We start from the raw sequence: 16,621 nt of genomic DNA, 5'->3' as shown, positions 1-16,621 counted from the left end.
TATGTCTTTGTCTTTCAGCAAGTTTGATTAATTCCTCGGATATATTTGGTCAGTAAGGAACCATTTATAACAAGCATTAAATAATAGATGTACAGTAATTAATATTGATGGCTCTGCAGCTCAGCAGTCAACTGTTTATATCAACACTCTGCTGCATTTGTTATTTTTCTTCACCTCTGAAAGGCTAAATTTAGATACTCTTGCAATATTATAGCTGATACTGTCAGTTTGACGTTAGTATCAAAGGCTGTCAAACCAGGAGAGTCCTCCTAGTAAGAATGTGACCTAAATTACATTTTAGCTTTTTGGCAATGTGTTGTTGTCCTTTTTGCTGAGGCCTAAAAGGAAGTTTTCTTGCATCTGACGGGGGTAGCAAACATTACAAAAGGAATGGGGGTGGGTTACGCTGGGGGGAGGAGGGGCTGTAGGAGATAGGGGGAGGAGGGTGTTGTCAGGCTCAACCTAAAGGATCCAACCCAACTTTCCCTTGATTTAATTTAGTAGAGGGAAAACCTCACAGGCCGATATTCAATTCACCAAGATGATCCAAAAAGTTTGGGTAGAGACCCCAGGATATATCACAACAAACCCACTTTACACAGTGAGATGCAGCAATGGCAAAGTTTTCTTGCTTTCCTAATGCAGTACTGAGTCCTCTAGAGGTTCCTCCAATGGTGTTTGCCCACACTGACCTTCCACTCCAATATGTCAAATCAAACCAAGCTCATTGATGAACCACGCGATGCGGTAAGAACAGTCTTTAATCAACTAGAACTTTGGAGTGCAAATACTGGGGCTGGAATTGCCTTGAGGCATTGAGATTCTCCTCAGTCAGCTTGGAAGCTGACAAAGGCATTGTGCTGAATCTTCCAGGGAAGGTCCATCGGGCATATGATGATGAGTATTCCCCTGGAATTAGGTCTCTGGACATGGTTGTCCCACCTCATGAGGGTGCTAACAAATCAGGAGCTGGCAGCACTTGGATTCAGCAATGCCACGGTAGAGGTTATGACTGCTGGTGGAAGACCAGTTACAGGATCACAGAGAAACCTGGTCAAGGGTACATGATGTGAGTGTGTAGAGGCAGGCAGGTCAGAAACAAGGGAAGGAAGGTGGCTCACTGTGAGTGGCCCCCTGCCCAATATATAAGTTCTTCAATGGGCTCTGATCTCCTTTGATCAAGGACCCTCAATCTCCTTGATTACAGGCAATGAGCTGGCTGCAGGATAGCAGCAGTCATGCACCCCAGTTAGCAATAGGCCCGCCTTGCAGCTAGTTGAAATTCAGTGCTGGTGGCCTGAGGCCCTTGAAAGTTCAATAATTGGTTATTTAAAGGCAGCACAACAAGAAGGTCAACCATTGGGTTTCCCATCCTGAACTTACTTCTGGCAGTGGCAGAAAGGCGACATGGTTTGGGTACGCCACTACCTGGACAAATAAACTCCCTTCCCACTTCCAAACTCACCAAGCAGAAGGAGTGGATTGTCACTCATCATATATTTCAACCAATGTTCTAGCCAATCGAGCTGAAGTACTTAATCGACAGTCAATCCACCGTTACCTACTGAGTGGGGCACCAATGTTTAATTTTGCCACTAAGGATCTCTTGTTTTGCCATTTAGTAATCCTTTGCCTATGCGGGCAGAATTAACATGATGTACATTTAAGGATTTCAGATTGAAAGGCTTTCCCACACCTAGTGATGCATGATGCAAACAAAGTATGTGCTTATATCTGTTTCTGTTCATTTATTTCCCAGAACAGCCTGTCATCAGAGGGTGTAGATTGAGGTTCAGTACTCCACCTCAAGCATAGTTGATCAGGAGACTCTCCCGCTCTTACTATGTGCCAAAGTCACACTGAAGGATGTACAGGTTGATAATTGATGGGTTTAACTTCATTGTAAATGCAGCTACTGTGGTCATCGGACCTGGTGTGGGACTTGAACTCGGTACTTCAGGCTCAGAGGTAGTAATAGTGCCCACTGCTCTCAAGACCTATTCTACATAAAGAGCAGGTGTTAGTAAATTTGCATGTTTCCTATTCAGTGTTGTTTAATGAGCAAAATTATTTAACAATTATTTTAACAATTAACAATTAAATTATTTAAAAGCAGATGCTGAAGATGTAAAATAAAAACAGGAAAGATAGCAGAGAAACTCATTAGGTCTGGCCGTATCTGTGGACAGTGAAACAGAGTTAATGTTTCAAGGCCTGTATGACACTTATTCAGAACTGAGAACACAAAACTCATATCCCATCAAAGAATAAAAACTAAAACCAGCAATATAATGTTGAATGTCATGGGGAGATGGTTAGATTCTCCTATGTTGGGGATGATTGGTGCCTGCGATTTCAGTAGTGCATATGTTATTTGCTACTTATGAATGTTTCCAAAAATTAATAGCCTGAAATGTTGTTCATGCCTTGCTGCATACAGGTTGTGGCCAAGTGGTCAATAGCCTAAGCAATGAGGCCCAAATTTGTCTAAACAGTTCCTGCAAGCGAGGCCTGATAGAATGCAAAAAAGCCAAGGTTACCACAAGTCAAAAGCCAACAGGGTCAGCCCAGACTTGTATTTCATATTGAATAAAGGTACTCAACCTTAACAATGGGAGAGTTGTCATGGCTCAAAACTCATTAGAGTTGTTGGTTGGTTCGCCGAGCTGATTGGTTTTCAAACAAACGTTTCATCTCCCTTCCAGGTGACATCATCAGTGCTGTGTAGCCTCTGTTGAAGCGCTGTTATTCTGTCCTGCTCTGAATTTATATGGTCCAATCTATCATGGTGGGCAGTCTTGTTTCCAGTTTTGTACCGTAGTGGTATGTAGATAGGGTCTATCGCATCAGTGGTTGAAAACCAGGCCTCCAGGAATTCTCGTGCTTGTCTTTGTCTTGCTTGTCATAGTATTGTGACTTTGTCCCAGTCAAATTAATGTCCTTCTATGTTGGAGTGTATTGAAATGAGGGAGAGTTGGTCGTGCCATTTTGCTGAGAGTTGGTGTTCATGTATCCTGGTGGCAAGTTTCCTGCCCATCTGTACTATGTAGTGTTTCTCGCAGTTGCTGCATGCTATTTTATATATCACATTTGTCCGGCTCATTCTGGGTATGGGGTGTTTCGTCTTTGAAAGTAACTGGCGAAGTATGGCTGTTGGTTTGTGTGCTATCCTTATTTCAAGAGGTCATAGGAGTCTTGTACTCGGTTCTAATGTGTTTCTAACATAGGGTAGGGTGGCCACTGTGTTGGGGCGTACAGTGTATTCTTGGTGTTTGTTTGCCAGGCATCGTTGGACGAAGCTGTTAGGATAACCATTGTTTGCAAAGACTCTGTACAGGTGTTCCTTTTCATTTTTGCACAGCTCTGGGGTGTTGTAATGAATTATCGCTCATTTAAACAGACTCTTGACACAGCTGTGTTTGTGGATGCTGGGGTGGTTACTGTTATCATTCAGGATTTGGTCTGTGCATATAGTCTTTCTGTATACGCTGGTAAGGAATTTGCCGTTGTTCGTTTGTTCCACCATTATGTCTAGAAATGGGAGTTGATTGTTGTTCTCTTTTTCCCTAGTGAACTTGATTGCGGTGAATATGCTGTTAATAAGGTGGTGTGTTTCTTCTAACTTTGCTCATTTAATGATCACGAAGTATCATCCACATATCTAACCCATAGTTTAGGCTGGATTGGGGGAGGGCTGTGCATTCCATAGAACATAGAACATAGAACATTACAGCGCAGTACGGGCCCTTCGGTCCTCGATGTTGCGCCGACCTGTGAAAACCAATCTGAAGCCCATCTAACCTAAACTATTCCATTATCATCCATATGTTTATCCAATGACCATTTAAATGCCCTTAAAGTGGGCGAGTCTACTATTTTTGCAGGCAGGGCATTCCACGCCCTTACTACTCTCTGAGTAAAGAACCTACCTCTGACATCTGTCCTATATCTATCACCCCTCAATTTAAAGCTATGTCCCCTCGTGCTAGCCATCACCATCCGAGGAAAAAGGCTCCCACTGTCCACCCTATCTAATCCTCTGATTAGATCCAAGCTTTGCCTAACAGTTTCCTCTATGATCCCCGAGATGGGTGAACCCATGGGTGTTCCATTAATTTGTTCTTATACCTGGCCATTGAAGACCACTATGGTACAAAACCGGAAGCAAGTCTGTCCACCATGATAGATTGGACCATATAAATTCAGAGTGGGACAGAACAACAGCGCTTCAAATGGAGGCTACACAGCACTGACAATGTCACCTAGAAGGGAGTCAAAACGTTTGCATGAAAACCAGTCAGCTCGACAAACCAACCAACAACTCCAACTGCAACCTGAGGTACAGATCATCATCAAAATATCAAAACTCGTTAAGTAGTACTCAGCCAGAACAATACACACATTAGATTTGACTATTCCCCAGTTCCAGCCAGATCCCTTAGCACTAGGGAATAATCATAACTTGAAAAGGGGATGGGTACATCCTGCTCCTCTGATGCGGCTTGGCCTGCTGTGTTCATCCAGCTGTACACCTTGTTATCCCTGGGTACATCTACAATGAGCTGGCCTAACCGTATTGGGTGCTGTGACCTCTACTCTGTGACCCATTGGTTAAAGCCAAAGAACCTTCCAGAAGGGCTCAGAAAGGGAGTATAAAAAGGGACACCTGGCAGCCTTCCCTCAGTAAAGACTCAGCTGGTGAAGACTCTGTGTGTGACCCATCTTTGTACCAAGAAGACCCTCGGTGCACCCATTGACAGAGCTCAGTGAATAGAATCCAGCAGCTCAATCAAGTTCACTAGAGTGGTTAGTATATGTGTTTTTCAGGAGTCAGCCTAGTTTGGTGAAAGTTAACTTACTTTGTTATGTAACAGTTGTTTCTTTAACTTGTGAATGTTTTAATAAAACTAAGTTTGAACTGCAGTCTTTTGTTTGCCTCTTACAATAACAGCACCTGGCTAAACACATTTTATGAGTAATAAACTGGTTGAAGTGTCTGTATGGAATATTTCACAGTCAACAAAGTGGAGATGTCTTTTTTTATTTGAGGTGTTATGATTATGGCTGAGTACTGCACAATCATCGGCAAGTAGAGAATTCCAAGAAGGATCCCATTGGACACAAAACAATAATATTGTTTTTCTCTCTCCAAAGATGGTGCCAAAAGGTATTTAATGCTAGGCCTGTGGATTAACCTGTGGTAATCTAATTTATGTTTAAAAGTACTTTTGGAACAGTGGTCAAAAGGATACAATAGATCCTGTAAAGATAGTTGGGTTGCAATACATTCTGAACATATATTCTGGCCGTAAGAGAAAAAGGATGATAATATTCTAAAACAGGTTCTTTCCTAAGTGGCAACTTCAATGTCTGAGAATTGTAAAATGAACATTATTACAGATTATCTGGGATTGTTTGTTTCTTTGCTGTTAGTGATTTTGAATTGAATAATACTCAAAAATAGTATTATTTTACTTGTTGTTTAAAACTAAATTAATTCAATATTTCTTAAGTTAAGCAGAGATGAGTTGGCACAAAATAATTTAATGAGAAGCAGACATAAACTGAATTGTTCAGGGCTAATTTTCATTGTCACATCTCTCGAACAATCTGGTGAATGGAAAATATAAAAATTGATTAAATCTGTAACTCGGAAAAAGATGTCAATAAATGCTAACTAGGTTTTGGCAAAATGTATTAACCCACATCAGTGTTCTTGACCTAAAGCATTACGTCATGGCTTGTGTTTTCTGGGCACCATATCCCTGCTGACGTTCAAGGTCATTCTGTCTCATGTAGCTAATGCTGGGGTACTTTCTATAAGTTCCTGCAATCCAACTTAGTCTAATTTTGAAAAGTTTCACCTTCAATTTTCTCAAACAGGAGTGGAGAGAGTGGTGCAGTATTAACTATTTAGTTTGCTGGACAAAAGATGTTTCCCAACATGCCAGAATGCAGTTTTTCTTTTTTTTGGTTTTCTTAACAAAGTTTACTTTGGACTGCAAAACCATAGTTTGCCTCAATCTGGATTTCGACATAATGATGTAACATGTATATTGAGGCAGAACCTGGTTGCCTGCTATTAAAGATGACATTCTTCCATGTTCAGCGCAATAGTTCAGTTAACTTGTCAGTCATTGCATATGACTCTTGATTAAACCCCTGCCAAAGTAAGTAACCCAGTGCTACAATGTGAAAGTCTGCAAAAGGAATAATTTATGTGTATTAATTAATCACAAAACTTGTATTGCAGTTTACAATATCTCCGTTATTAATTTCTGTTTTATTATTCAATGTATTGTTGCCCATTTTCAAATCTTAGCCTTCACACATGCACACTCCACTCTGTCTTGAAAACAGTACCTCATATGGATTACTGCGGTAATGGATCAGACAAGAAGCCATTCTTAACATGAAACCAGTTGGTGAGGGCCAGTGGCATATTTTGGTTTGGGGGAAGCACAGCTGAATCCAGTCCATTCACAAATGAAATATACATGTGTATGTATTTCAGGGTTAGATGTGATTGTGAGATGATATTGCAGGGGTTGCATTTTGATGACTCTCTACCCCTCCACAACTCAGGAATGCTGAAGGTAATTGTAGCACTCCATCAAAAAACAGTCTCCAAACAGCTAACTCTGCACAAATCCCAACCAAACATGGTGTGACCTAGTTTTCTTTTCAGGCAGTCCTGGGAGACTGAGGATGACTTTCTTCTGCTCTGATCTTGTGCGTCCTGGGGTATCTGAACAATCCAATGCTGCATCCACACACTTTTCTACAGCTGGAACAAGAGGTGAATGACGAGATAGTGTGATTCTTGAGGCTTCTCATGCTTCTTCCACCATTTAGTCCTGAGGGAGATGATCAAAATAGTTGGCTGCTTCACAACTGTGTGGGTGGTCCATTTCACGTGGTCTTGGGCAAGAGGATTCCCATGATTTGGTGGGAATGTTGCATTTATTCAAGGGGACTTTGAGGACATCCAGAGGTTTCCTCTGCCTTCATGGTAACTAATTTCTGTGGCACAGCTTGGAGTAGAGAGCTTGATATGGAGGTCTTCTGTTAGGCATATATATAATGTGACTTACCCAAATGCATCTCTTGGTCACAACAAGTGCCTCGATGTTGAGGGGCATTGAAAGAGGACATTGATATTGAAGTACCTACTCTACCAATGGATTTCCATGATTTTGGGAGGCCATGCTGGTAAAATTCCCCTAGGGATTTGAGATGTCTACTGTACAATTTCCATGTCTCCAATACATATAGGAAGGCAGATAACACTGCTGCCCTGTAGATCAATTAATTTAGATCTAGGTTTGAGATGCTTGTCATCAAGCACTCCATTCTTCAGCTGGCCGAAGTCTGAGCTTGTGTACAGGAGGTAATGTGGAGTTTTGATGTTGATGTCTGCCCTTATTGAGTAGAATCTCTTAAGACATGAAAAATGATTCATGTTGTTCAATGGCTCACTGTAGTTTTTGATAGTTGGGCAATGAAAGTGTGAGGAGAGAGGGAACTGTTGTGCATTTAAGTAGTCTGGTAGAGGAGCTTTGCTTTCTACATGTTTAACCTAAGTCCATTTCTTTCATATGTCTTTGTGAATACAATGATAATGGTTTAGAACCTAGCTTCTAAGTCAGTGCACATTCAAGTTTAATCGGTATACTGCAGCTTGATGACAGAGGCTGGGGTCACCTTGGTTCTAAACTGGAGATAGTGGTGACAAAGGTTGAACTTTTTCTCACTGATCCCGTAGATTAGCTCCACTCCAGAAGCAGCTTCATGGATTTGGGATGGAATGTTGCAATGTAGAAGATGGAGAGGAGTGTTGATGCAAAGACCCAACCTTGCTTGACCCCAGTTAAACTAGTTTAGGAATTGTAGTGGGTCCAAGGCTTGCATGTCATTGTGCAGCAGATGAAGGATGATGATGAATTCTGCTAGGCAGCCAAATCTGAGAAGGGCTGTCCATATACCACCCAATTGACAGAGCCTAAGGCCTTTGTGAGGTAAAAGAAACCATGTATACAAGTTGTTGCTACTCTATGCATTTTTCTCAGACTTGCCTTGCTATTAAGATCATGTCCACTGTGCATCTGATTGACAGGATCCATATTATGATTCTGAGAGAGGTTCCAGCCACTGGGAGGATGTAATTGATGAGGAGTCTTGCAATGACTCCGTCTTTGATGGACAGCAGGGATACCCCTCTCTCATTATTGCAATTGGTTTGTCCCTTTTTTTTGAAGGTAGCCATAATTATGACATCTCAGAAATCCCCTGGCAAGCTCTCTTCTTTTTCGGTGAGGGAACTGAAGTTACACATCAATGCAAGAGTTTTTTAATACTTCAGTAGGGGATTCCTGACTTGATGTCACTGAAGAAAGGAAACATACCTTCACTAACCAGGAGTAATCTACTGGAGTATAATGGTGCACCCATGAAAAATCCACTTAATTTTACACTCCATTAATTTAAGGGGAATGATAAGTAATTATCTAATATAGGGCGTGCAAACTAAATTACTATCCAGGCAGTTGAAAACCTATTTCATTCTAATGCATTTTCCCATTGATCTTTTGGGACAGACTGATAATTGTGAAAGTATGCCAGTAAAAGGATTAAAGTCTGACATTTTTATCACATTTTTCTGTGCGTTCAAGATGTCCCTAAGTACTTTACAACCAGTGAAGTACTTTTGAAGAGTCATCATTGTTGAAATGTGTTCTTTCCCTGTTTAGCCACTTTCAAGGGACCACATAATTCTAAACCGCTTTGCAAAAGAAATGTTGATTAACACTGCTTGCTGGGAAGTAAATTAAGAAATAAAATAATGCTCACTGGCACTTTCAGGAAAACTTAATCAAGAATACATTAATTAAGTGTGTCAAGATGTTTCAAGAAACTGGATAATACGTTCAATTGTGTATCAGATTCTGCACAAACTGATCACAAACTATTTTCTTTTATTACTTAATTTACTGATTATTGTTTGTTCTTATCAATTTTTTAAAAAAAGTAACATGCATTGATTTAAATAGCCATAAAATACAAATGCACAAATCCAGCAAGATCTCATCTTTTGTCCAGAATACTTTGTGATGAAAATTGTATGAAGTTTTATAACGTTGTCCTATTATTCCAGTGAAAACAATGTTGTTTTCTGAACTTGTGATCTGCAACATCATTACTTAATCTGCGTAATTTGGCTTATTTGAGAACATATGTTAAAGCATATAATTTTGGATAGAATTTTCTGAACGCAGTTTTGAAATTGTATCCTGTGACAAGTGATGAAGCAAAATATGAACAACACCAGCAAGAATAAAATGAGATAAAACAAAACACTGAACTTTTCAGGATAAAATGCAGATTTAAGGAGCTGAAGCTGAAGTCTTTGCACTTAAATGGTCAGTGTGACTGATTCAGTATCCTTAAAAAGAGATGAGAGAAAATACAACTAGCAATACAGTGCTAGTTTGGATACTTAAAAACAGATACTGAACATACCCTGACAACCAATATTACTTTGTAGCTTTTGAAGGTAAAACAGAATGGTCCATTTTCTAACATTTTTCTGCCTCCGACTTTGTTTTCAATGGAACAAAGTGAACACTAACAGATCTAAAGGGTAATAATGGAAAACCTGAAAGGTCAAACTGTTAACCCAAATTGGTCAACCAGTCTTATGCAGAGGAAAAGTTGTCAGCATACATCTTTCTTATTTGAGATTGACATCTAAGTTTCATAGGTGTTAGTTTTAAGATCCAAATAATAAAATATGGAAGCATGTGCATTACACTAGATCATAAAGTTATCCATTGAACATTGTCCACTTGTCGCCTTACACTTACTGCCGTTGTGAAAATGCAATGAATTTCCACTTTATCCCCTTACTGGATTGCTAGATAATCAAACATCTCAATTTTTAGACTAGCATATGCTGGTGTAGCAATACTCCAACAACAATGTGACATGGGTCTATGCCCGAAACGTCAGCTTTCCTGCGCCTCTGATGCTGCTTGGCCTGCTGTGTTCATCCAGCTCTACACCTTGTTACCAACAATGTGACATAAATTAGTTTTAATTATTTGGAAAAGATGACAAAAGATGTTACATAACGGGGCAACACCTTGCTCAAACTTTTGTTTTGAGAAAATGTTGTATGATCTGTATGGCTGATTAAAAAAAAAAGTTCACTTGTAAATGCTATTGATTGCACTCAGCAGGAGTTACTTTTCCTGCCCCTCAGTAGAGAATGTTCAAAATGGCAGTTTAGGTGTTCGTGCTATGTTGCTAAGAATTTGGAAATCAGTATTTCTATTCATAGATTTCTTTTTGTAATGAGAAAACAACTAATATTTCAATAAGGTTTGGATTATTAATTATTTTATGCCTTAAGTAAAATAAATGTTTATACGAAGTGAAACAAAATAACAGCTTCTATAGAAAAGAAACACAATACAAGATAACAAGAACTGCAGATGCTGGAATCCAAGACAACACAGCATGGAGCTGGAGGAACACAGCAGGCCAGGCAGCATCAGAGGAGCAGGAAAATTGATGTTTTGGGTCAGGACCTTTCTTCAGAAATAGGAAGAAATTATAAAAAAGAGTTTCAGGGCAGAGGAGATTACCCATGGGTTGCAGTGGGAGAGAGATCCACTGAGGTCTTTCTGGAGGGAGGAGGACAACTTCTTCATGGTAGGCGCCTTTGGAAGAGATTTCGCAGTGGGGTTATAAATCACTCAGGGATAGCAAGAACTGCAAATGCCAGAGTCAGAGATAACACAGTGTGGAACTGGAGGAACACAGCAGGCCAGGAAGCATCAGAAGAGCAGGAAAGTTAATGTTCCGGTTTGGGACCCTTCTTCAAAACGACAACTTTCCTGCTCCTCTGATGCTGCCTGGCCTGTGGTGTTTCTCCAGCTCCAAACTGTGTTGTCATGATACAAGATAAGTTTATGCTTCCATCACTGTTATACAAAACCATAAGATAATCATTGGAAAAATCACAATTACTCCATATGCTCACAAGATATAAAAGATATAGAAAGTAAATAATTAATAAAGCTGTCAATCATTATATCAATATCAATTACATCAAAGCATTCTTTTAACATATGCCCCATGTTTCTAACATTCAAAAGGTGATGGAGGATTATCTAATTTTCCTAGAGGAAACATTAGCACATTTAATTAAATTGTGAGACAAACCTACAATATGAAATTTGATAGCTTCATATATTGCAAACATTGTCAGCAGATGCACACATTTAGTATTGTATTGATGTGACATGATGTTATACGACAAGGTCTTATAATATTTCCATTTATATATTTTAAATATATAGAAAAGCCCTCACCTATTAATGTTCACTGATGTCACTTTCACTGAGAAATGTGGTATATAACAGCACAGTGGTAGATGATTCCTTAACAAAGGATCCTGATTAACATCCACATACAATCAGTAGAAGACAACTATTGAAGAGCTGAGAATTAACAGACATTTATGAGCTAGCACATTTCAAATCAGATTTGTGGAGCAGTGAGCATGTACATTGCCACCTGGTAATGAGTTTTCTGCATCATTGCTTTCAATGATAATTTTAAAGATGAATTAGTGGAGTGTATGAACCAACTTATGAAAGTGGCTTTTATCTCCTTCCAGTAATGGAAATATGAGTCATTACCATTTATGTAAGTATCAAACACCAGCCCACATTTTCCCATTTTGGGGATTCACTGAGGCTTCAGATGACTGCGTTTTGTAAAGCACATTCATAACAAAGGGGTAAATGCTGAAGAAGAGCTTATGACTGGACAATTGGCCAAGGACAGAAAGGCAGGTTTGATGACCATTGGAGCAACTATGCCTTCTTCACTCCTTGGATTAAAGTATCTTCCTCCTGCATTCCAAAAGAGTTTGATCCTTTGTTCCTGATCCATCAAATAATAGAAAGGGGAAAACTTGTGTTCCAAATTTCAGACCATCAAAAATCTTAAACTAATTGTCGGCGAATGCATGAATTACTTTCTGAATTGCAATCTCTTTGTGTTGACAAATATGATTGTCAACTTATTTATATTCTTTTATGGGATCCAAATGTCACTGGTAAAGTTAGGATTTATTGCCCATTCATAGTTGGCCTTGAGAACGTGATGGTGAGCCATCTTCTTGCAGTCCATTCAGTGAAGATCCACAATTCTCCTAAATTTTGACTCAGTTGCACAAAGCAAAGTTCCACAAATAACAGCAAGGTCAATGTGCCAGCAATGTTCCTTCGATCATTTCATTGGTGCGGGTGTGGATTGGAGAGTGTGAGGGTAATAATCAGTAGTTTGAAAGCGGCAATCTGCTGGCCACATATCTAACACTTTCCATACATTGGCAGCTGTGGGAAATTACTGAAAAATCTGAGGGAGACAGATTGGAACATTTATATAAAAGTTAAACACTGCGGATGCTGGAAATCTGACACAAAGGCAGAGAATACTGGAGAAACTCAACAGGTCTGATAGCATCTGTGGAGAGAGAAACAGAGACAATGTTTCAGGTCTGGTATGACTCTTCTTCAGAACTATGGAATATTTTATTGATGTTGAAAGACTAGAAGGTGTAGAAGGAGAAAATGATCTTATTGTCAATATCTATGATTTGGATGTATAGAGCTTCGGATTATTGCATTCAGTTTGGAGCACTCAGGGTAGGTGTATTGACCTTGGAAGAGTTACAACATAGATACATGATAATTATACAAGAGCTTTAAGGGTTAAATTATAAGGCAAGTTTATACAAACCTATTTTTCCTTCAGTTTAGAAATTTTTGAGGATGATTTAATTGACATCATTAAAATGATTAAGGAATTTAATAACATAAGACTCTGTTACAAAACCATATTTATATCAAAAATGAATATTTACTGAATGGTCTGAAACCATATTGTAAGGTTGAAAGACTCAACAAGATGATTGAAACAGCAAGTCTAAAGTCTTAATTCTGCAAATTATAAAATGTTGTCTCGCTCCTTCTAAAACAAGTTAGACAACGCTGACCAGAATATTATGAATGAATTTGCCCAGGTGTCCCATAATACCAAAGTGGTCAAATCAATATGAACACAAGCTGGTACCAATGCAAAACAGTCCCAACGTTATTAGGAATAAAGTTACAATACTCCAAAACCTTAGTTACAATAACCTTTAACACTAAACATACTATCTCTGATCCTATTTAGTCCCTTAAGGTTACAATATTCTTCTCTCTCTGGGTCTGCGAAGCTGCTTTCTTCCTTTCTGTTTGGACGGTCAGCTCATCTCTGCCACTTGCCATGCTGGTCTCATCAGAAGACCTCAGAAGATTCCAAGAGAAGTCTGTAGGCGTACCTTGTTTTTATACATTTTAGATGGTTTTCTGGAACTTTTTAAAGTTATGGCCAGTCAGGGAAATACACTTAATAGTTTGAAACAGAATCAATCATTTGGATGGCAAGCTACTGTTTGTTTCTTTGTGTAGCAGGACCCAGTACCTTTCTGTCTGGGCCCTCCTTTCTTTAGTGGATAAATTGTTGGGGATATGTCTGTCCAGGATAACTGTTCCCTTTTACATTATGCTAACGTCATTAGCACCTGGCTGCTGCGTTTGCATTGTGTCTGGTGTGTGGGTTTTGTGATTTCAGGGTACACTTGGCCAATGTACCCAGCATCCATTGCTGTTTGGCCAAGTTAGCAATCAGTCTGTGTTTTAGCAGCCAGGATGCTGATACAAAAGCCATCAGAAAGGAGCTGGACTACCTAGAAGTAGCCCACCAGAGACAGTCAACTTAAATGAGTGGCAATGACCGATCTCCTGAAACATTCACAAAACAACAAGAAACAATGTGTATTTTTTTTTAACAAAGTAGAAACAAAGGACAAAGTTTGTGGGTCTGGTTCTAACTCATTCTTTGCCAGGATCTCAGAACCTGTGTGTTTAAGTGGGTCTGGGTCAAGTAGTTAGACTCAATTACTTTGAACAATGGGCCTCAGTTGAGAATGAGGAATCCACCAGCTATGTTATTTATTCACTTTAACAACAATAAGCCTCAAGGAAGGGGTTCTAAATGGAGGTCATGTGATGAGCATGCTAATCCTTTGTTGGTTAAATAAATTATGTTTCCAGGGACAGCATGTCAGACCAAAATGACTATGGGCTGTATCTTAGGCTTCTCTTGGCTAAATGCCAGTTGTGTTGACTATTTTCAAGGATTTTTCCCTGTGAAGCCCAGTCAAATTTCTCAGTATATCTCATTAAACTCACTTAATTAATTACTGATTCCATCGCTATAACATCACTCCTCATCCAATTCGATCCCTAACTTAACAATGTCCTTCCCGGAAAACTTGCCACTCAGCAGATATCCGCCAAAAGATCAGCATACACAGTGTTTGGAGCCTACTTAAAAGGCTGTAGTGCACTTGGATAAGCACTAGCTCACTGAATCTGCCCTGCTCAGTGATGGACACTCATTCTGCAGGTATCAGAGAAGACTCCTGCACCCTCAATTGTTCAGATACTGACCCCTCAGTGGAAAGCTCAGTACTAGAACATTTGGGAGCACAGTCTGGTGAGCAACTTCACTGTAACAGCTCTGCAGCTATTCATAAAGGAAATGCCCAGGCCAGAGGATTGCCGGAGACCAAGCACCTGCTCAGCCCCTAGCAGGACAGGACCCGGCGATTTCAGCAAACAGTGACTTTATCCACATGCACAGGGAAGAGCAGGAGCGGCGGACAGGTATGTGGGACATAATGGTCCTCATTGACCAGAAGCTGAAGCAGTGCAGCTGTGCCATGGGGTCTCAGCTGCCCTAAGCATATGGTCGTCTGGCTGCCGCCACAGACAGGTTGGCAGCTGTCATGGAGTGCCAGGTCCAGCACCCTCAGGCTCGGCTGGAGAGGCACACACACCTACACTGCATTGCCCCAACCATTTGTCATCAGTCATTGTGACCGAACCCATGGCAGTGGTGGTCGGAGGGTGGGGATCTGGTACACACTCCATGTGCTCTTCCTCAAAAAGTGACAGGGAGGTGCAAGGAGGCATCCAGCCTAAGGAGGACCTACACCCACATCCTGTTGGGACACTCCAGAGGTGACTGAGCCGTCCACCTCCATTATGTCTGGCCTTCGACCGTTGGAAGTTCAAAGTGGGGAGAGTCCGCTTTCGTCTGACAAGAAGACCCTCAGCATGTCTGGATGTTCAGGCACAAATGTCGCTGGGGTCATCCAACCAAACCTCCAGGGTGAACGGCTCCTTCTTTCCCAGCTGAAGAAACTGGGAGGACACTAAGACATAGTGGGAGGGAAAGAAAGAAAAATACCATTTGAAGGCACTTTGGTGCCTCAGGTGATTGCTCATAGTATATAAGTTTCCATTTATTTAAATTTGATTCAGTTTTGTACTACATCTGTTTGTTTACTGTCTGAATAGCCCTGAATGTGACTGGAAGCCTGATGCTTAACTCTAGGTACTACAGGATATACCATGGATCAGAGTCTGTGTTGACAGCCTGCTGCAGCATGTGAAAGCAAGATGCACAATTAAATGAACGCGAGCTCTTTTTTCTTTTAATTATAAGAAAATCTGTCTGTGTCTTTTACAGTTTACCAGTTGACCATTCACTCAATTAGTGAACAAATTATTTGAAAAACACATGTTGAAGTCAGTGGGGAGATAGAGAGAGAGTGGAGTTATTAATCTATTCCCTATGTGGGCACAAAAATGTAGAGAAACTGTTTCTTTTTGTGAGATATCCAGAACAAAAGTGTGCTATCCTAAAATTTAGAATTTGGCTGTTTAGAATTGAAATCAGGATGGGCTTTTTTCCACAAAAAAGCTAGTGGAACGCTGGAACTCCCTTAAAGAGCCATGGGGCAGATCAATTGAAACTTTCAAAAGTCGATTGATTTTTTATTTGGAAAGGGAGTCAAGGGCTGTAAAGCAAAGGCTTGTGAATGGAGGAGAGGTGCAGAGTCACTATGGTCCAATTTACAGTCTTTGCTATTGGTAACAGAAGAAATCTTTATTAATATATTTACATAGCAATTCTTACAACATTAAATAGAACTAGCTCTTGGGGCTAAGTACGTCAATGCCTGGAATGTATCATCCAGCACCACATGATACTTCTCTCTCAAAGACAGACATTTAATCTAACTGAGACTTAAGGTTCAGAATCAACACAGGTATTTAAGTAAGGGAGGTCAACCCACAGCATACCATGTACAACAGTGAATGTACATTTGTTTATGTTATTTGATACAAAATAATAATTGTAACGCCCTTTCTAAGTGTTGATTCATAGAACTTGTCCTGGGATGTATTGTGTGGTATAAATATAGGGTACAAACTTAAAGATGGAAACTTTTATCTGTTGGTTGAAAAGCTGACTTGGCCTGCCTTCTCACACAACCAATCACAAGAGTTGTTTGAAACCATGTTGAAGCAGAAAAACAATGGACAGTTCCAATTCTCTACACAGAAGTCTGATTTAACTCACAAATATCACATGGATTGCCAGCAGGGCTCCAACCAAGAAGCTCATGATTGAAGAAATTATTCTGGGT

The sequence above is a fragment of the Rhincodon typus genome, chromosome 33, assembly GCF_021869965.1.
Source record: "Rhincodon typus isolate 14 chromosome 33, sRhiTyp1.1, whole genome shotgun sequence".
NCBI classification, from domain to species: domain Eukaryota; kingdom Metazoa; phylum Chordata; class Chondrichthyes; order Orectolobiformes; family Rhincodontidae; genus Rhincodon; species Rhincodon typus.
Note: the sequence above shows the minus strand (reverse complement) of the source record.